We start from the raw sequence: 23,314 nt of genomic DNA on the forward strand, positions 1-23,314 counted from the left end.
ACATTTCATCCACAACCTTACCATAACCCGAATCCTCACGCAGCCGTAACTCGAACCTGAACTCGAACACTGTCTCTAAACATGCCCACATGCCTGTACCTATGCCCGTTTAAAGTTAACCCTAAACCAAAATCTTCGGTCCCACTATTTTGCAGCATTTTAAAGAGGTACACTGGGAAAGCTTTTTCTGCAAGGAAGAAACTGCAGGCGGCGTGGCTGAAATGAGAATATCATGCTGCACGAGCTCTTTGCCCTCAGATGTAGAAGTGTCATCATTGGGCTTTATAGAGAAACGGGACTTTAATAAGTGATCATCAACCTCTGTGAATTCCCTTTGTTCTAGACGCCTGAAATAAAGAGTTGTCCTGAGTCACATAAACCTCCACCGAGTGGTCTTAATGTGGCGCGGGAACATGCCGATATAAGAGAATTCCGAAGAAGGCTGAACGTCCACAATTGAATGGTCATTGCCAGAAATGAAGTGGCAGCCGGATCAGACTGGGAAACTTAAGCTTCCATTAGACAATGAAGATGTGAGAATCTGGTACGTCCACAATTCACGGTTTCCTTAGATCCATGAAATTCCTTGTTGAATTTCAGTCAGAAAATGAAAACTCCGGAGCCTCTGTTCAGCAGGCCCGGGTTTAGCTCCCAGAGGCACACTGGTGCTCCTCTAGAATTTGGATAAAAATCGTTTTCACGGGAATAAGGAATCTTGATCAAGCCAGGTGGGTCTTGACAAACGAAATTGCTGCTTGTGCTGGCTATACTGACAAGCACCCACCTGTGCTAGTCCATGGCTTATTCAGCACAGGAATCTGCATCAATTGAGCCAAGACAAAGGAAAGCTCAGGGAGGCAGCACCCGTTTAGAAAAGCATTTGTACTTCGAAGAGTCGGCCAATGATGTGAAAAGACATACCCATGGCAAATAGTTTTCATCATGGGCAGAATTTCACGGAGCAATATTGCTGGGAGAGAAAAGGCACCACCTGAGTGAGCCATGCTCAACAAAACTACCTAGGGCAGGAGCCCGGTTGCCCCCAGGCACTAGGCGTGTCAGGCCTCAGCATTGTAAGGAGAGTTCACTGAAGTCCCTGAGTGAAGTTTTCTCCGCTGTCCTACGTCTACGTTCCTAAAATTTACTCTGTGGTTTCTGATGATCCTGGGTTATGAACGGCCACCATTCACCGTTCTCCTTACACTCATGCGTCTCCATCGACCTTAAAAGAAAGGGAGGACACGCAACTGCTGGCTGGTAAATTCAGCAAAGTTTGTCTCAACACAAGAGACAGCTCTGTGGTGACCCGTCTTCCATGGTAAAACATTTCCTAGCGAATAAGTTATCTTCCCATCGCAATGACAATATGAGAGAATTGCCACCGATGGATTTGCCGCTGTGCCTACAAACATCATCTTGAGGCCATACAGTAGTGAAGCACGGGAACCCAGGCGCTTCACCCTTTACCCTAGACCAGTGAAACTCAGAGAAGCACTATAGACCTGTGAGACATGACGTTGCTGGAAGCATCAGTGTACAGAGGCATGGGAACCTCGAAGGAGCTTCTTCCGTGTGAATAAAACGCAGGCTGAACTTCATAGCAGGTTCCAGATTCTCAGGAATTCCACGGGCTGTATTGCTCAGAGCTAGAACCCACTGCTTGGGGCACACTTGAACTGAAAAATCTTGCTGGACTCACGGCTTTCCCAAAGACCCAAGATTCTCAAAGAGCGAGCGTAAGGTTGACGGAAAAAAAACTGCCGGTGGCGCCTTTTTGCCTTGAAACCGGCGAGAAGCAAGATTTTCCTTAAACCATGAATCTCAGAAACATTGTGATCGTGAAGGAAAACCAGGGAGAGCAGATGTACTTCCAATAATCCAACACTTAAATGAAACCTCAAACCTAAATCCTATCCTAAAACCAACCCTAATCCTAACCCTAACCTAGGTCAAAACCTAGCCCTAGGTCTAAACCTAAAAAGAGGTGTAACCCTAAGCCTAGGTCTAATTCTGTATACTCCTAAACTTAAACTGAACCCTAACCTAAGGCTCACCCTAAACCAAGCCCTATCCCTAACCATATGTCTACCCTAAGGCTAAGCCTAATCCTAACCCCAAATCTGGTGTGAACATGCAGCTCCCCCTACAACTAACCTTACTCCTAACCGTCACCCTTCGCCTGAACCTAACTTAACTCTATCCATCACCTTCAATCCAAGCCTCCATATCACCGTTAATGTAATCCAATCCCTTAAACTAGACAGAGAGCTAAACTTATCCACAACCAAAACGGATGTAACACACAAGCCGCAAGCCTGACCCCAACTCTTAACCTCGCACACTTTCTAACCCTCACACAAATATTAACCCTAACCCATACCTAAACAGTCAAGTTTACCATAAGCCTAAATGAGACAATAGGTTCTTTCATCCTTAAGCACTCTTACCTAAAACCTCACACTCACCCTACATTTCATCCACAACCTTACCATAACCCGAATCCTCACGCAGCCGTAACTCGAACCTGAACTCGAACACTGTCTCTAAACATGCCCACATGCCTGTACCTATGCCCGTTTAAAGTTAACCCTAAACCAAAATCTTCGGTCCCACTATTTTGCAGCATTTTAAAGAGGTACACTGGGAAAGCTTTTTCTGCAAGGAAGAAACTGCAGGCGGCGTGGCTGAAATGAGAATATCATGCTGCACGAGCTCTTTGCCCTCAGATGTAGAAGTGTCATCATTGGGCTTTATAGAGAAACGGGACTTTAATAAGTGATCATCAACCTCTGTGAATTCCCTTTGTTCTAGACGCCTGAAATAAAGAGTTGTCCTGAGTCACATAAACCTCCACCGAGTGGTCTTAATGTGGCGCGGGAACATGCCGATATAAGAGAATTCCGAAGAAGGCTGAATGTCCACAATTGAATGGTCATTGCCAGAAATGAAGTGGCAGCCGGATCAGACTGGGAAACTTAAGCTTCCATTAGACAATGAAGATGTGAGAATCTGGTACGTCCACAATTCACGGTTTCCTTAGATCCATGAAATTCCTTGTTGAATTTCAGTCAGAAAATGAAAACTCCGGAGCCTCTGTTCAGCAGGCCCGGGTTTAGCTCCCAGAGGCACACTGGTGCTCCTCTAGAATTTGGATAAAAATCGTTTTCACGGGAATAAGGAATCTTGATCAAGCCAGGTGGGTCTTGACAAACGAAATTGCTGCTTGTGCTGGCTATACTGACAAGCACCCACCTGTGCTAGTCCATGGCTTATTCAGCACAGGAATCTGCATCAATTGAGCCAAGACAAAGGAAAGCTCAGGGAGGCAGCACCCGTTTAGAAAAGCATTTGTACTTCGAAGAGTCGGCCAATGATGTGAAAAGACATACCCATGGCAAATAGTTTTCATCATGGGCAGAATTTCACGGAGCAATATTGCTGGGAGAGAAAAGGCACCACCTGAGTGAGCCATGCTCAACAAAACTACCTAGGGCAGGAGCCCGGTTGCCCCCAGGCACTAGGCGTGTCAGGCCTCAGCATTGTAAGGAGAGTTCACTGAAGTCCCTGAGTGAAGTTTTCTCCGCTGTCCTACGTCTACGTTCCTAAAATTTACTCTGTGGTTTCTGATGATCCTGGGTTATGAACGGCCACCATTCACCGTTCTCCTTACACTCGTGCGTCTCCATCGACCTTAAAAGAAAGGGAGGACACGCAACTGCTGGCTGGTAAATTCAGCAAAGTTTGTTTCAACACAAGAGACAGCTCTGTGGTGACCCGTCTTCCATGGTAAAACATTTCCTAGCGAATAAGTTATCTTCCCATCGCAATGACAATATGAGAGAATTGCCACCGATGGATTTGCCGCTGTGCCTACAAACATCATCTTGAGGCCATACAGTAGTGAAGCACGGGAACCCAGGCGCTTCACCCTTTACCCTAGACCAGTGAAACTCAGAGAAGCACTATAGACCTGTGAGACATGACGTTGCTGGAAGCATCAGTGTACAGAGGCATGGGAACCTCGAAGGAGCTTCTTCCGTGTGAATAAAACGCAGGCTGAACTTCATAGCAGGTTCCAGATTCTCAGGAATTCCACGGGCTGTATTGCTCAGAGCTAGAACCCACTGCTTGGGGCACACTTGAACTGAAAAATCTTGCTGGACTCACGGCTTTCCCAAAGACCCAAGATTCTCAAAGAGCGAGCGTAAGGTTGACGGAAAAAAAACTGCCGGTGGCGCCTTTTTGCCTTGAAACCGGCGAGAAGCAAGATTTTCCTTAAACCATGAATCTCAGAAACATTGTGATCGTGAAGGAAAACCAGGGAGAGCAGATGTACTTCCAATAATCCAACACTTAAATGAAACCTCAAACCTAAATCCTATCCTAAAACCAACCCTAATCCTAACCCTAACCTAGGTCAAAACCTAGCCCTAGGTCTAAACCTAAAAAGAGGTGTAACCCTAAGCCTAGGTCTAATTCTGTATACTCCTAAACTTAAACTGAACCCTAACCTAAGGCTCACCCTAAACCAAGCCCTATCCCTAACCATATGTCTACCCTAAGGCTAAGCCTAATCCTAACCCCAAATCTGTTGTGAACATGCAGCTCCCCCTACAACTAACCTTACTCCTAACCGTCACCCTTCGCCTGAACCTAACTTAACTCTATCCATCACCTTCAATCCAAGCCTCCATATCACCGTTAATGTAATCCAATCCCTTAAACTAGACAGAGAGCTAAACTTATCCACAACCAAAACGGATGTAACACACAAGCCGCAAGCCTGACCCCAACTCTTAACCTCGCACACTTTCTAACCCTCACACAAATATTAACCCTAACCCATACCTAAACAGTCAAGTTTACCATAAGCCTAAATGAGACAATAGGTTCTTTCATCCTTAAGCACTCTTACCTAAAACCTCACACTCACCCTACATTTCATCCACAACCTTACCATAACCCGAATCCTCACGCAGCCGTAACTCGAACCTGAACTCGAACACTGTCTCTAAACATGCCCACATGCCTGTACCTATGCCCGTTTAAAGTTAACCCTAAACCAAAATCTTCGGTCCCACTATTTTGCAGCATTTTAAAGAGGTACACTGGGAAAGCTTTTTCTGCAAGGAAGAAACTGCAGGCGGCGTGGCTGAAATGAGAATATCATGCTGCACGAGCTCTTTGCCCTCAGATGTAGAAGTGTCATCATTGGGCTTTATAGAGAAACGGGACTTTAATAAGTGATCATCAACCTCTGTGAATTCCCTTTGTTCTAGACGCCTGAAATAAAGAGTTGTCCTGAGTCACATAAACCTCCACCGAGTGGTCTTAATGTGGCGCGGGAACATGCCGATATAAGAGAATTCCGAAGAAGGCTGAACGTCCACAATTGAATGGTCATTGCCAGAAATGAAGTGGCAGCCGGATCAGACTGGGAAACTTAAGCTTCCATTAGACAATGAAGATGTGAGAATCTGGTACGTCCACAATTCACGGTTTCCTTAGATCCATGAAATTCCTTGTTGAATTTCAGTCAGAAAATGAAAACTCCGGAGCCTCTGTTCAGCAGGCCCGGGTTTAGCTCCCAGAGGCACACTGGTGCTCCTCTAGAATTTGGATAAAAATCATTTTCACGGGAATAAGGAATCTTGATCAAGCCAGGTGGGTCTTGACAAACGAAATTGCTGCTTGTGCTGGCTATACTGACAAGCACCCACCTGTGCTAGTCCATGGCTTATTCAGCACAGGAATCTGCATCAATTGAGCCAAGACAAAGGAAAGCTCAGGGAGGCAGCACCCGTTTAGAAAAGCATTTGTACTTCGAAGAGTCGGCCAATGATGTGAAAAGACATACCCATGGCAAATAGTTTTCATCATGGGCAGAATTTCACGGAGCAATATTGCTGGGAGAGAAAAGGCACCACCTGAGTGAGCCATGCTCAACAAAACTACCTAGGGCAGGAGCCCGGTTGCCCCCAGGCACTAGGCGTGTCAGGCCTCAGCATTGTAAGGAGAGTTCACTGAAGTCCCTGAGTGAAGTTTTCTCCGCTGTCCTACGTCTACGTTCCTAAAATTTACTCTGTGGTTTCTGATGATCCTGGGTTATGAACGGCCACCATTCACCGTTCTCCTTACACTCGTGCGTCTCCATCGACCTTAAAAGAAAGGGAGGACACGCAACTGCTGGCTGGTAAATTCAGCAAAGTTTGTCTCAACACAAGAGACAGCTCTGTGGTGACCCGTCTTCCATGGTAAAACATTTCCTAGCGAATAAGTTATCTTCCCATCGCAATGACAATATGAGAGAATTGCCACCGATGGATTTGCCGCTGTGCCTACAAACATCATCTTGAGGCCATACAGTAGTGAAGCACGGGAACCCAGGCGCTTCACCCTTTACCCTAGACCAGTGAAACTCAGAGAAGCACTATAGACCTGTGAGACATGACGTTGCTGGAAGCATCAGTGTACAGAGGCATGGGAACCTCGAAGGAGCTTCTTCCGTGTGAATAAAACGCAGGCTGAACTTCATAGCAGGTTCCAGATTCTCAGGAATTCCACGGGCTGTATTGCTCAGAGCTAGAACCCACTGCTTGGGGCACACTTGAACTGAAAAATCTTGCTGGACTCACGGCTTTCCCAAAGACCCAAGATTCTCAAAGAGCGAGCGTAAGGTTGACGGAAAAAAAAACTGCCGGTGGCGCCTTTTTGCCTTGAAACCGGCAAGAAGCAAGATTTTCCTTAAACCATGAATCTCAGAAACATTGTGATCGTGAAGGAAAACCAGGGAGAGCAGATGTACTTCCAATAATCCAACACTTAAATGAAACCTCAAACCTAAATCCTATCCTAAAACCAACCCTAATCCTAACCCTAACCTAGGTCAAAACCTAGCCCTAGGTCTAAACCTAAAAAGAGGTGTAACCCTAAGCCTAGGTCTAATTCTGTATACTCCTAAACTTAAACTGAACCCTAACCTAAGGCTCACCCTAAACCAAGCCCTAACCCTAACCATATGTCTACCCTAAGGCTAAGCCTAATCCTAACCCCAAATCTGATGTGAACATGCAGCTCCCCCTACAACTAACCTTACTCCTAACCGTCACCCTTCGCCTGAACCTAACTTAACTCTATCCATCACCTTCAATCCAAGCCTCCATATCACCGTTAATGTAATCCAATCCCTTAAACTAGACAGAGAGCTAAACTTATCCACAACCAAAACGGATGTAACACACAAGCCGCAAGCCTGACCCCAACTCTTAACCTCGCACACTTTCTAACCCTCACACAAATATTAACCCTAACCCATACCTAAACAGTCAAGTTTACCATAAGCCTAAATGAGACAATAGGTTCTTTCATCCTTAAGCACTCTTACCTAAAACCTCACACTCACCCTACATTTCATCCACAACCTTACCATAACCCGAATCCTCACGCAGCCGTAACTCGAACCTGAACTCGAACACTGTCTCTAAACATGCCCACATGCCTGTACCTATGCCCGTTTAAAGTTAACCCTAAACCAAAATCTTCGGTCCCACTATTTTGCAGCATTTTAAAGAGGTACACTGGGAAAGCTTTTTCTGCAAGGAAGAAACTGCAGGCGGCGTGGCTGAAATGAGAATATCATGCTGCACGAGCTCTTTGCCCTCAGATGTAGAAGTGTCATCATTGGGCTTTATAGAGAAACGGGACTTTAATAAGTGATCATCAACCTCTGTGAATTCCCTTTGTTCTAGACGCCTGAAATAAAGAGTTGTCCTGAGTCACATAAACCTCCACCGAGTGGTCTTAATGTGGCGCGGGAACATGCCGATATAAGAGAATTCCGAAGAAGGCTGAACGTCCACAATTGAATGGTCATTGCCAGAAATGAAGTGGCAGCCGGATCAGACTGGGAAACTTAAGCTTCCATTAGACAATGAAGATGTGAGAATCTGGTACGTCCACAATTCACGGTTTCCTTAGATCCATGAAATTCCTTGTTGAATTTCAGTCAGAAAATGAAAACTCCGGAGCCTCTGTTCAGCAGGCCCGGGTTTAGCTCCCAGAGGCACACTGGTGCTCCTCTAGAATTTGGATAAAAATCGTTTTCACGGGAATAAGGAATCTTGATCAAGCCAGGTGGGTCTTGACAAACGAAATTGCTGCTTGTGCTGGCTATACTGACAAGCACCCACCTGTGCTAGTCCATGGCTTATTCAGCACAGGAATCTGCATCAATTGAGCCAAGACAAAGGAAAGCTCAGGGAGGCAGCACCCGTTTAGAAAAGCATTTGTACTTCGAAGAGTCGGCCAATGATGTGAAAAGACATACCCATGGCAAATAGTTTTCATCATGGGCAGAATTTCACGGAGCAATATTGCTGGGAGAGAAAAGGCACCACCTGAGTGAGCCATGCTCAACAAAACTACCTAGGGCAGGAGCCCGGTTGCCCCCAGGCACTAGGCGTGTCAGGCCTCAGCATTGTAAGGAGAGTTCACTGAAGTCCCTGAGTGAAGTTTTCTCCGCTGTCCTACGTCTACGTTCCTAAAATTTACTCTGTGGTTTCTGATGATCCTGGGTTATGAACGGCCACCATTCACCGTTCTCCTTACACTCGTGCGTCTCCATCGACCTTAAAAGAAAGGGAGGACACGCAACTGCTGGCTGGTAAATTCAGCAAAGTTTGTTTCAACACAAGAGACAGCTCTGTGGTGACCCGTCTTCCATGGTAAAACATTTCCTAGCGAATAAGTTATCTTCCCATCGCAATGACAATATGAGAGAATTGCCACCGATGGATTTGCCGCTGTGCCTACAAACATCATCTTGAGGCCATACAGTAGTGAAGCACGGGAACCCAGGCGCTTCACCCTTTACCCTAGACCAGTGAAACTCAGAGAAGCACTATAGACCTGTGAGACATGACGTTGCTGGAAGCATCAGTGTACAGAGGCATGGGAACCTCGAAGGAGCTTCTTCCGTGTGAATAAAACGCAGGCTGAACTTCATAGCAGGTTCCAGATTCTCAGGAATTCCACGGGCTGTATTGCTCAGAGCTAGAACCCACTGCTTGGGGCACACTTGAACTGAAAAATCTTGCTGGACTCACGGCTTTCCCAAAGACCCAAGATTCTCAAAGAGCGAGCGTAAGGTTGACGGAAAAAAAAACTGCCGGTGGCGCCTTTTTGCCTTGAAACCGGCGAGAAGCAAGATTTTCCTTAAACCATGAATCTCAGAAACATTGTGATCGTGAAGGAAAACCAGGGAGAGCAGATGTACTTCCAATAATCCAACACTTAAATGAAACCTCAAACCTAAATCCTATCCTAAAACCAACCCTAATCCTAACCCTAACCTAGGTCAAAACCTAGCCCTAGGTCTAAACCTAAAAAGAGGTGTAACCCTAAGCCTAGGTCTAATTCTGTATACTCCTAAACTTAAACTGAACCCTAACCTAAGGCTCACCCTAAACCAAGCCCTAACCCTAACCATATGTCTACCCTAAGGCTAAGCCTAATCCTAACCCCAAATCTGATGTGAACATGCAGCTCCCCCTACAACTAACCTTACTCCTAACCGTCACCCTTCGCCTGAACCTAACTTAACTCTATCCATCACCTTCAATCCAAGCCTCCATATCACCGTTAATGTAATCCAATCCCTTAAACTAGACAGAGAGCTAAACTTATCCACAACCAAAACGGATGTAACACACAAGCCGCAAGCCTGACCCCAACTCTTAACCTCGCACACTTTCTAACCCTCACACAAATATTAACCCTAACCCATACCTAAACAGTCAAGTTTACCATAAGCCTAAATGAGACAATAGGTTCTTTCATCCTTAAGCACTCTTACCTAAAACCTCACACTCACCCTACATTTCATCCACAACCTTACCATAACCCGAATCCTCACGCAGCCGTAACTCGAACCTGAACTCGAACACTGTCTCTAAACATGCCCACATGCCTGTACCTATGCCCGTTTAAAGTTAACCCTAAACCAAAATCTTCGGTCCCACTATTTTGCAGCATTTTAAAGAGGTACACTGGGAAAGCTTTTTCTGCAAGGAAGAAACTGCAGGCGGCGTGGCTGAAATGAGAATATCATGCTGCACGAGCTCTTTGCCCTCAGATGTAGAAGTGTCATCATTGGGCTTTATAGAGAAACGGGACTTTAATAAGTGATCATCAACCTCTGTGAATTCCCTTTGTTCTAGACGCCTGAAATAAAGAGTTGTCCTGAGTCACATAAACCTCCACCGAGTGGTCTTAATGTGGCGCGGGAACATGCCGATATAAGAGAATTCCGAAGAAGGCTGAACGTCCACAATTGAATGGTCATTGCCAGAAATGAAGTGGCAGCCGGATCAGACTGGGAAACTTAAGCTTCCATTAGACAATGAAGATGTGAGAATCTGGTACGTCCACAATTCACGGTTTCCTTAGATCCATGAAATTCCTTGTTGAATTTCAGTCAGAAAATGAAAACTCCGGAGCCTCTGTTCAGCAGGCCCGGGTTTAGCTCCCAGAGGCACACTGGTGCTCCTCTAGAATTTGGATAAAAATCGTTTTCACGGGAATAAGGAATCTTGATCAAGCCAGGTGGGTCTTGACAAACGAAATTGCTGCTTGTGCTGGCTATACTGACAAGCACCCACCTGTGCTAGTCCATGGCTTATTCAGCACAGGAATCTGCATCAATTGAGCCAAGACAAAGGAAAGCTCAGGGAGGCAGCACCCGTTTAGAAAAGCATTTGTACTTCGAAGAGTCGGCCAATGATGTGAAAAGACATACCCATGGCAAATAGTTTTCATCATGGGCAGAATTTCACGGAGCAATATTGCTGGGAGAGAAAAGGCACCACCTGAGTGAGCCATGCTCAACAAAACTACCTAGGGCAGGAGCCCGGTTGCCCCCAGGCACTAGGCGTGTCAGGCCTCAGCATTGTAAGGAGAGTTCACTGAAGTCCCTGAGTGAAGTTTTCTCCGCTGTCCTACGTCTACGTTCCTAAAATTTACTCTGTGGTTTCTGATGATCCTGGGTTATGAACGGCCACCATTCACCGTTCTCCTTACACTCGTGCGTCTCCATCGACCTTAAAAGAAAGGGAGGACACGCAACTGCTGGCTGGTAAATTCAGCAAAGTTTGTCTCAACACAAGAGACAGCTCTGTGGTGACCCGTCTTCCATGGTAAAACATTTCCTAGCGAATAAGTTATCTTCCCATCGCAATGACAATATGAGAGAATTGCCACCGATGGATTTGCCGCTGTGCCTACAAACATCATCTTGAGGCCATACAGTAGTGAAGCACGGGAACCCAGGCGCTTCACCCTTTACCCTAGACCAGTGAAACTCAGAGAAGCACTATAGACCTGTGAGACATGACGTTGCTGGAAGCATCAGTGTACAGAGGCATGGGAACCTCGAAGGAGCTTCTTCCGTGTGAATAAAACGCAGGCTGAACTTCATAGCAGGTTCCAGATTCTCAGGAATTCCACGGGCTGTATTGCTCAGAGCTAGAACCCACTGCTTGGGGCACACTTGAACTGAAAAATCTTGCTGGACTCACGGCTTTCCCAAAGACCCAAGATTCTCAAAGAGCGAGCGTAAGGTTGACGGAAAAAAAACTGCCGGTGGCGCCTTTTTGCCTTGAAACCGGCGAGAAGCAAGATTTTCCTTAAACCATGAATCTCAGAAACATTTTGATCGTGAAGGAAAACCAGGGAGAGCAGATGTACTTCCAATAATCCAACACTTAAATGAAACCTCAAACCTAAATCCTATCCTAAAACCAACCCTAATCCTAACCCTAACCTAGGTCAAAACCTAGCCCTAGGTCTAAACCTAAAAAGAGGTGTAACCCTAAGCCTAGGTCTAATTCTGTATACTCCTAAACTTAAACTGAACCCTAACCTAAGGCTCACCCTAAACCAAGCCCTATCCCTAACCATATGTCTACCCTAAGGCTAAGCCTAATCCTAACCCCAAATCTGGTGTGAACATGCAGCTCCCCCTACAACTAACCTTACTCCTAACCGTCACCCTTCGCCTGAACCTAACTTAACTCTATCCATCACCTTCAATCCAAGCCTCCATATCACCGTTAATGTAATCCAATCCCTTAAACTAGACAGAGAGCTAAACTTATCCACAACCAAAACGGATGTAACACACAAGCCGCAAGCCTGACCCCAACTCTTAACCTCGCACACTTTCTAACCCTCACACAAATATTAACCCTAACCCATACCTAAACAGTCAAGTTTACCATAAGCCTAAATGAGACAATAGGTTCTTTCATCCTTAAGCACTCTTACCTAAAACCTCACACTCACCCTACATTTCATCCACAACCTTACCATAACCCGAATCCTCACGCAGCCGTAACTCGAACCTGAACTCGAACACTGTCTCTAAACATGCCCACATGCCTGTACCTATGCCCGTTTAAAGTTAACCCTAAACCAAAATCTTCGGTCCCACTATTTTGCAGCATTTTAAAGAAGTACACTGGGAAAGCTTTTTCTGCAAGGAAGAAACTGCAGGCGGCGTGGCTGAAATGAGAATATCATGCTGCACGAGCTCTTTGCCCTCAGATGTAGAAGTGTCATCATTGGGCTTTATAGAGAAACGGGACTTTAATAAGTGATCATCAACCTCTGTGAATTCCCTTTGTTCTAGACGCCTGAAATAAAGAGTTGTCCTGAGTCACATAAACCTCCACCGAGTGGTCTTAATGTGGCGCGGGAACATGCCGATATAAGAGAATTCCGAAGAAGGCTGAACGTCCACAATTGAATGGTCATTGCCAGAAATGAAGTGGCAGCCGGATCAGACTGGGAAACTTAAGCTTCCATTAGACAATGAAGATGTGAGAATCTGGTACGTCCACAATTCACGGTTTCCTTAGATCCATGAAATTCCTTGTTGAATTTCAGTCAGAAAATGAAAACTCCGGAGCCTCTGTTCAGCAGGCCCGGGTTTAGCTCCCAGAGGCACACTGGTGCTCCTCTAGAATTTGGATAAAAATCATTTTCACGGGAATAAGGAATCTTGATCAAGCCAGGTGGGTCTTGACAAACGAAATTGCTGCTTGTGCTGGCTATACTGACAAGCACCCACCTGTGCTAGTCCATGGCTTATTCAGCACAGGAATCTGCATCAATTGAGCCAAGACAAAGGAAAGCTCAGGGAGGCAGCACCCGTTTAGAAAAGCATTTGTACTTCGAAGAGTCGGCCAATGATGTGAAAAGACATACCCATGGCAAATAGTTTTCATCATGGGCAGAATTTCACGGAGCAATATTGCTGGGAGAGAAAAGGCACCACCTGAGTGAGCCATGCTCAACAAAACTACCTAGGGCAGGAGCCCGGTTGCCCCCAGGCACTAGGCGTGTCAGGCCTCAGCATTGTAAGGAGAGTTCACTGAAGTCCCTGAGTGAAGTTTTCTCCGCTGTCCTACGTCTACGTTCCTAAAATTTACTCTGTGGTTTCTGATGATCCTGGGTTATGAACGGCCACCATTCACCGTTCTCCTTACACTCATGCGTCTCCATCGACCTTAAAAGAAAGGGAGGACACGCAACTGCTGGCTGGTAAATTCAGCAAAGTTTGTCTCAACACAAGAGACAGCTCTGTGGTGACCCGTCTTCCATGGTAAAACATTTCCTAGCGAATAAGTTATCTTCCCATCGCAATGACAATATGAGAGAATTGCCACCGATGGATTTGCCGCTGTGCCTACAAACATCATCTTGAGGCCATACAGTAGTGAAGCACGGGAACCCAGGCGCTTCACCCTTTACCCTAGACCAGTGAAACTCAGAGAAGCACTATAGACCTGTGAGACATGACGTTGCTGGAAGCATCAGTGTACAGAGGCATGGGAACCTCGAAGGAGCTTCTTCCGTGTGAATAAAACGCAGGCTGAACTTCATAGCAGGTTCCAGATTCTCAGGAATTCCACGGGCTGTATTGCTCAGAGCTAGAACCCACTGCTTGGGGCACACTTGAACTGAAAAATCTTGCTGGACTCACGGCTTTCCCAAAGACCCAAGATTCTCAAAGAGCGAGCGTAAGGTTGACGGAAAAAAAAACTGCCGGTGGCGCCTTTTTGCCTTGAAACCGGCGAGAAGCAAGATTTTCCTTAAACCATGAATCTCAGAAACATTGTGATCGTGAAGGAAAACCAGGGAGAGCAGATGTACTTCCAATAATCCAACACTTAAATGAAACCTCAAACCTAAATCCTATCCTAAAACCAACCCTAATCCTAACCCTAACCTAGGTCAAAACCTAGCCCTAGGTCTAAACCTAAAAAGAGGTGTAACCCTAAGCCTAGGTCTAATTCTGTATACTCCTAAACTTAAACTGAACCCTAACCTAAGGCTCACCCTAAACCAAGCCCTAACCCTAACCATATGTCTACCCTAAGGCTAAGCCTAATCCTAACCCCAAATCTGATGTGAACATGCAGCTCCCCCTACAACTAACCTTACTCCTAACCGTCACCCTTCGCCTGAACCTAACTTAACTCTATCCATCACCTTCAATCCAAGCCTCCATATCACCGTTAATGTAATCCAATCCCTTAAACTAGACAGAGAGCTAAACTTATCCACAACCAAAACGGATGTAACACACAAGCCGCAAGCCTGACCCCAACTCTTAACCTCGCACACTTTCTAACCCTCACACAAATATTAACCCTAACCCATACCTAAACAGTCAAGTTTACCATAAGCCTAAATGAGACAATAGGTTCTTTCATCCTTAAGCACTCTTACCTAAAACCTCACACTCACCCTACATTTCATCCACAACCTTACCATAACCCGAATCCTCACGCAGCCGTAACTCGAACCTGAACTCGAACACTGTCTCTAAACATGCCCACATGCCTGTACCTATGCCCGTTTAAAGTTAACCCTAAACCAAAATCTTCGGTCCCACTATTTTGCAGCATTTTAAAGAGGTACACTGGGAAAGCTTTTTCTGCAAGGAAGAAACTGCAGGCGGCGTGGCTGAAATGAGAATATCATGCTGCACGAGCTCTTTGCCCTCAGATGTAGAAGTGTCATCATTGGGCTTTATAGAGAAATGGGACTTTAATAAGTGATCATCAACCTCTGTGAATTCCCTTTGTTCTAGACGCCTGAAATAAAGAGTTGTCCTGAGTCACATAAACCTCCACCGAGTGGTCTTAATGTGGCGCGGGAACATGCCGATATAAGAGAATTCCGAAGAAGGCTGAACGTCCACAATTGAATGGTCATTGCCAGAAATGAAGTGGCAGCCGGATCAGACTGGGAAACTTAAGCTTCCATTAGACAATGAAGATGTGAGAATCTGGTACGTCCACAATTCACGGTTTCCTTAGATCCATGAAATTCCTTGTTGAATTTCAGTCAGAAAATGAAAACTCCGGAGCCTCTGTTCAGCAGGCCCGGGTTTAGCTCCCAGAGGCACACTGGTGCTCCTCTAGAATTTGGATAAAAATCGTTTTCACGGGAATAAGGAATCTTGATCAAGCCAGGTGGGTCTTGACAAACGAAATTGCTGCTTGTGCTGGCTATACTGACAAGCACCCACCTGTGCTAGTCCATGGCTTATTCAGCACAGGAATCTGCATCAATTGAGCCAAGACAAAGGAAAGCTCAGGGAGGCAGCACCCGTTTAGAAAAGCATTTGTACTTCGAAGAGTCGGCCAATGATGTGAAAAGACATACCCATGGCAAATAGTTTTCATCATGGGCAGAATTTCACGGAGCAATATTGCTGGGAGAGAAAAGGCACCACCTGAGTGAGCCATGCTCAACAAAACTACCTAGGGCAGGAGCCCGGTTGCCCCCAGGCACTAGGCGTGTCAGGCCTCAGCATTGTAAGGAGAGTTCACTGAAGTCCCTGAGTGAAGTTTTCTCCGCTGTCCTACGTCTACGTTCCTAAAATTTACTCTGTGGTTTCTGATGATCCTGGGTTATGAACGGCCACCATTCACCGTTCTCCTTACACTCGTGCGTCTCCATCGACCTTAAAAGAAAGGGAGGACACGCAACTGCTGGCTGGTAAATTCAGCAAAGTTTGTCTCAACACAAGAGACAGCTCTGTGGTGACCCGTCTTCCATGGTAAAACATTTCCTAGCGAATAAGTTATCTTCCCATCGCAATGACAATATGAGAGAATTGCCACCGATGGATTTGCCGCTGTGCCTACAAACATCATCTTGAGGCCATACAGTAGTGAAGCACGGGAACCCAGGCGCTTCACCCTTTACCCTAGACCAGTGAAACTCAGAGAAGCACTATAGACCTGTGAGACATGACGTTGCTGGAAGCATCAGTGTACAGAGGCATGGGAACCTCGAAGGAGCTTCTTCCGTGTGAATAAAACGCAGGCTGAACTTCATAGCAGGTTCCAGATTCTCAGGAATTCCACGGGCTGTATTGCTCAGAGCTAGAACCCACTGCTTGGGGCACACTTGAACTGAAAAATCTTGCTGGACTCACGGCTTTCCCAAAGACCCAAGATTCTCAAAGAGCGAGCGTAAGGTTGACGGAAAAAAAACTGCCGGTGGCGCCTTTTTGCCTTGAAACCGGCGAGAAGCAAGATTTTCCTTAAACCATGAATCTCAGAAACATTGTGATCGTGAAGGAAAACCAGGGAGAGCAGATGTACTTCCAATAATCCAACACTTAAATGAAACCTCAAACCTAAATCCTATCCTAAAACCAACCCTAATCCTAACCCTAACCTAGGTCAAAACCTAGCCCTAGGTCTAAACCTAAAAAGAGGTGTAACCCTAAGCCTAGGTCTAATTCTGTATACTCCTAAACTTAAACTGAACCCTAACCTAAGGCTCACCCTAAACCAAGCCCTAACCCTAACCATATGTCTACCCTAAGGCTAAGCCTAATCCTAACCCCAAATCTGATGTGAACATGCAGCTCCCCCTACAACTAACCTTACTCCTAACCGTCACCCTTCGCCTGAACCTAACTTAACTCTATCCATCACCTTCAATCCAAGCCTCCATATCACCGTTAATGTAATCCAATCCCTTAAACTAGACAGAGAGCTAAACTTATCCACAACCAAAACGGATGTAACACACAAGCCGCAAGCCTGACCCCAACTCTTAACCTCGCACACTTTCTAACCCTCACACAAATATTAACCCTAACCCATACCTAAACAGTCAAGTTTACCATAAGCCTAAATGAGACAATAGGTTCTTTCATCCTTAAGCACTCTTACCTAAAACCTCACACTCACCCTACATTTCATCCACAACCTTACCATAACCCGAATCCTCACGCAGCCGTAACTCGAACCTGAACTCGAACACTGTCTCTAAACATGCCCACATGCCTGTACCTATGCCCGTTTAAAGTTAACCCTAAACCAAAATCTTCGGTCCCACTATTTTGCAGCATTTTAAAGAGGTACACTGGGAAAGCTTTTTCTGCAAGGAAGAAACTGCAGGCGGCGTGGCTGAAATGAGAATATCATGCTGCACGAGCTCTTTGCCCTCAGATGTAGAAGTGTCATCATTGGGCTTTATAGAGAAACGGGACTTTAATAAGTGATCATCAACCTCTGTGAATTCCCTTTGTTCTAGACGCCTGAAATAAAGAGTTGTCCTGAGTCACATAAACCTCCACCGAGTGGTCTTAATGTGGCGCGGGAACATGCCGATATAAGAGAATTCCGAAGAAGGCTGAACGTCCACAATTGAATGGTCATTGCCAGAAATGAAGTGGCAGCCGGATCAGACTGGGAAACTTAAGCTTCCATTAGACAATGAAGATGTGAGAATCTGGTACGTCCACAATTCACGGTTTCCTTAGATCCATGAAATTCCTTGTTGAATTTCAGTCAGAAAATGAAAACTCCGGAGCCTCTGTTCAGCAGGCCCGGGTTTAGCTCCCAGAGGCACACTGGTGCTCCTCTAGAATTTGGATAAAAATCGTTTTCACGGGAATAAGGAATCTTGATCAAGCCAGGTGGGTCTTGACAAACGAAATTGCTGCTTGTGCTGGCTATACTGACAAGCACCCACCTGTGCTAGTCCATGGCTTATTCAGCACAGGAATCTGCATCAATTGAGCCAAGACAAAGGAAAGCTCAGGGAGGCAGCACCCGTTTAGAAAAGCATTTGTACTTCGAAGAGTCGGCCAATGATGTGAAAAGACATACCCATGGCAAATAGTTTTCATCATGGGCAGAATTTCACGGAGCAATATTGCTGGGAGAGAAAAGGCACCACCTGAGTGAGCCATGCTCAACAAAACTACCTAGGGCAGGAGCCCGGTTGCCCCCAGGCACTAGGCGTGTCAGGCCTCAGCATTGTAAGGAGAGTTCACTGAAGTCCCTGAGTGAAGTTTTCTCCGCTGTCCTACGTCTACGTTCCTAAAATTTACTCTGTGGTTTCTGATGATCCTGGGTTATGAACGGCCACCATTCACCGTTCTCCTTACACTCATGCGTCTCCATCGACCTTAAAAGAAAGGGAGGACACGCAACTGCTGGCTGGTAAATTCAGCAAAGTTTGTCTCAACACAAGAGACAGCTCTGTGGTGACCCGTCTTCCATGGTAAAACATTTCCTAGCGAATAAGTTATCTTCCCATCGCAATGACAATATGAGAGAATTGCCACCGATGGATTTGCCGCTGTGCCTACAAACATCATCTTGAGGCCATACAGTAGTGAAGCACAGGAACCCAGGCGCTTCACCCTTTACCCTAGACCAGTGAAACTCAGAGAAGCACTATAGACCTGTGAGACATGACGTTGCTGGAAGCATCAGTGTACAGAGGCATGGGAACCTCGAAGGAGCTTCTTCCGTGTGAATAAAACGCAGGCTGAACTTCATAGCAGGTTCCAGATTCTCAGGAATTCCACGGGCTGTATTGCTCAGAGCTAGAACCCACTGCTTGGGGCACACTTGAACTGAAAAATCTTGCTGGACTCACGGCTTTCCCAAAGACCCAAGATTCTCAAAGAGCGAGCGTAAGGTTGACGGAAAAAAAACTGCCGGTGGCGCCTTTTTGCCTTGAAACCGGCGAGAAGCAAGATTTTCCTTAAACCATGAATCTCAGAAACATTTTGATCGTGAAGGAAAACCAGGGAGAGCAGATGTACTTCCAATAATCCAACACTTAAATGAAACCTCAAACCTAAATCCTATCCTAAAACCAACCCTAATCCTAACCCTAACCTAGGTCAAAACCTAGCCCTAGGTCTAAACCTAAAAAGAGGTGTAACCCTAAGCCTAGGTCTAATTCTGTATACTCCTAAACTTAAACTGAACCCTAACCTAAGGCTCACCCTAAACCAAGCCCTATCCCTAACCATATGTCTACCCTAAGGCTAAGCCTAATCCTAACCCCAAATCTGGTGTGAACATGCAGCTCCCCCTACAACTAACCTTACTCCTAACCGTCACCCTTCGCCTGAACCTAACTTAACTCTATCCATCACCTTCAATCCAAGCCTCCATATCACCGTTAATGTAATCCAATCCCTTAAACTAGACAGAGAGCTAAACTTATCCACAACCAAAACGGATGTAACACACAAGCCGCAAGCCTGACCCCAACTCTTAACCTCGCACACTTTCTAACCCTCACACAAATATTAACCCTAACCCATACCTAAACAGTCAAGTTTACCATAAGCCTAAATGAGACAATAGGTTCTTTCATCCTTAAGCACTCTTACCTAAAACCTCACACTCACCCTACATTTCATCCACAACCTTACCATAACCCGAATCCTCACGCAGCCGTAACTCGAACCTGAACTCGAACACTGTCTCTAAACATGCCCACATGCCTGTACCTATGCCCGTTTAAAGTTAACCCTAAACCAAAATCTTCGGTCCCACTATTTTGCAGCATTTTAAAGAGGTACACTGGGAAAGCTTTTTCTGCAAGGAAGAAACTGCAGGCGGCGTGGCTGAAATGAGAATATCATGCTGCACGAGCTCTTTGCCCTCAGATGTAGAAGTGTCATCATTGGGCTTTATAGAGAAACGGGACTTTAATAAGTGATCATCAACCTCTGTGAATTCCCTTTGTTCTAGACGCCTGAAATAAAGAGTTGTCCTGAGTCACATAAACCTCCACCGAGTGGTCTTAATGTGGCGCGGGAACATGCCGATATAAGAGAATTCCGAAGAAGGCTGAACGTCCACAATTGAATGGTCATTGCCAGAAATGAAGTGGCAGCCGGATCAGACTGGGAAACTTAAGCTTCCATTAGACAATGAAGATGTGAGAATCTGGTACGTCCACAATTCACGGTTTCCTTAGATCCATGAAATTCCTTGTTGAATTTCAGTCAGAAAATGAAAACTCCGGAGCCTCTGTTCAGCAGGCCCGGGTTTAGCTCCCAGAGGCACACTGGTGCTCCTCTAGAATTTGGATAAAAATCGTTTTCACGGGAATAAGGAATCTTGATCAAGCCAGGTGGGTCTTGACAAACGAAATTGCTGCTTGTGCTGGCTATACTGACAAGCACCCACCTGTGCTAGTCCATGGCTTATTCAGCACAGGAATCTGCATCAATTGAGCCAAGACAAAGGAAAGCTCAGGGAGGCAGCACCCGTTTAGAAAAGCATTTGTACTTCGAAGAGTCGGCCAATGATGTGAAAAGACATACCCATGGCAAATAGTTTTCATCATGGGCAGAATTTCACGGAGCAATATTGCTGGGAGAGAAAAGGCACCACCTGAGTGAGCCATGCTCAACAAAACTACCTAGGGCAGGAGCCCGGTTGCCCCCAGGCACTAGGCGTGTCAGGCCTCAGCATTGTAAGGAGAGTTCACTGAAGTCCCTGAGTGAAGTTTTCTCCGCTGTCCTACGTCTACGTTCCTAAAATTTACTCTGTGGTTTCTGATGATCCTGGGTTATGAACGGCCACCATTCACCGTTCTCCTTACACTCGTGCGTCTCCATCGACCTTAAAAGAAAGGGAGGACACGCAACTGCTGGCTGGTAAATTCAGCAAAGTTTGTCTCAACACAAGAGACAGCTCTGTGGTGACCCGTCTTCCATGGTAAAACATTTCCTAGCGAATAAGTTATCTTCCCATCGCAATGACAATATGAGAGAATTGCCACCGATGGATTTGCCGCTGTGCCTACAAACATCATCTTGAGGCCATACAGTAGTGAAGCACGGGAACCCAGGCGCTTCACCCTTTACCCTAGACCAGTGAAACTCAGAGAAGCACTATAGACCTGTGAGACATGACGTTGCTGGAAGCATCAGTGTACAGAGGCATGGGAACCTCGAAGGAGCTTCTTCCGTGTGAATAAAACGCAGGCTGAACTTCATAGCAGGTTCCAGATTCTCAGGAATTCCACGGGCTGTATTGCTCAGAGCTAGAACCCACTGCTTGGGGCACACTTGAACTGAAAAATCTTGCTGGACTCACGGCTTTCCCAAAGACCCAAGATTCTCAAAGAGCGAGCGTAAGGTTGACGGAAAAAAAAAACTGCCGGTGGCGCCTTTTTGCCTTGAAACCGGCGAGAAGCAAGATTTTCCTTAAACCATGAATCTCAGAAACATTTTGATCGTGAAGGAAAACCAGGGAGAGCAGATGTACTTCCAATAATCCAACACTTAAATGAAACCTCAAACCTAAATCCTATCCTAAAACCAACCCTAATCCTAACCCTAACCTAGGTCAAAACCTAGCCCTAGGTCTAAACCTAAAAAGAGGTGTAACCCTAAGCCTAGGTCTAATTCTGTATACTCCTAAACTTAAACTGAACCCTAACCTAAGGCTCACCCTAAACCAAGCCCTATCCCTAACCATATGTCTACCCTAAGGCTAAGCCTAATCCTAACCCCAAATCTGGTGTGAACATGCAGCTCCCCCTACAACTAACCTTACTCCTAACCGTCACCCTTCGCCTGAACCTAACTTAACTCTATCCATCACCTTCAATCCAAGCCTCCATATCACCGTTAATGTAATCCAATCCCTTAAACTAGACAGAGAGCTAAACTTATCCACAACCAAAACGGATGTAACACACAAGCCGCAAGCCTGACCCCAACTCTTAACCTCGCACACTTTCTAACCCTCACACAAATATTAACCCTAACCCATACCTAAACAGTCAAGTTTACCATAAGCCTAAATGAGACAATAGGTTCTTTCATCCTTAAGCACTCTTACCTAAAACCTCACACTCACCCTACATTTCATCCACAACCTTACCATAACCCGAATCCTCACGCAGCCGTAACTCGAACCTGAACTCGAACACTGTCTCTAAACATGCCCACATGCCTGTACCTATGCCCGTTTAAAGTTAACCCTAAACCAAAATCTTCGGTCCCACTATTTTGCAGCATTTTAAAGAGGTACACTGGGAAAGCTTTTTCTGCAAGGAAGAAACTGCAGGCGGCGTGGCTGAAATGAGAATATCATGCTGCACGAGCTCTTTGCCCTCAGATGTAGAAGTGTCATCATTGGGCTTTATAGAGAAACGGGACTTTAATAAGTGATCATCAACCTCTGTGAATTCCCTTTGTTCTAGACGCCTGATATAAAGAGTTGTCCTGAGTCACATAAACCTCCACCGAGTGGTCTTAATGTGGCGCGGGAACATGCCGATATAAGAGAATTCCGAAGAAGGCTGAACGTCCACAATTGAATGGTCATTGCCAGAAATGAAGTGGCAGCCGGATCAGACTGGGAAACTTAAGCTTCCATTAGACAATGAAGATGTGAGAATCTGGTACGTCCACAATTCACGGTTTCCTTAGATCCATGAAATTCCTTGTTGAATTTCAGTCAGAAAATGAAAACTCCGGAGCCTCTGTTCAGCAGGCCCGGGTTTAGCTCCCAGAGGCACACTGGTGCTCCTCTAGAATTTGGATAAAAATCGTTTTCACGGGAATAAGGAATCTTGATCAAGCCAGGTGGGTCTTGACAAACGAAATTGCTGCTTGTGCTGGCTATACTGACAAGCACCCACCTGTGCTAGTCCATGGCTTATTCAGCACAGGAATCTGCATCAATTGAGCCAAGACAAAGGAAAGCTCAGGGAGGCAGCACCCGTTTAGAAAAGCATTTGTACTTCGAAGAGTCGGCCAATGATGTGAAAAGACATACCCATGGCAAATAGTTTTCATCATGGGCAGAATTTCACGGAGCAATATTGCTGGGAGAGAAAAGGCACCACCTGAGTGAGCCATGCTCAACAAAACTACCTAGGGCAGGAGCCCGGTTGCCCCCAGGCACTAGGCGTGTCAGGCCTCAGCATTGTAAGGAGAGTTCACTGAAGTCCC

This window comes from Tenrec ecaudatus, chromosome 1, assembly GCF_050624435.1.
Source record: "Tenrec ecaudatus isolate mTenEca1 chromosome 1, mTenEca1.hap1, whole genome shotgun sequence".
NCBI classification, from domain to species: Eukaryota; Metazoa; Chordata; class Mammalia; order Afrosoricida; family Tenrecidae; genus Tenrec; species Tenrec ecaudatus.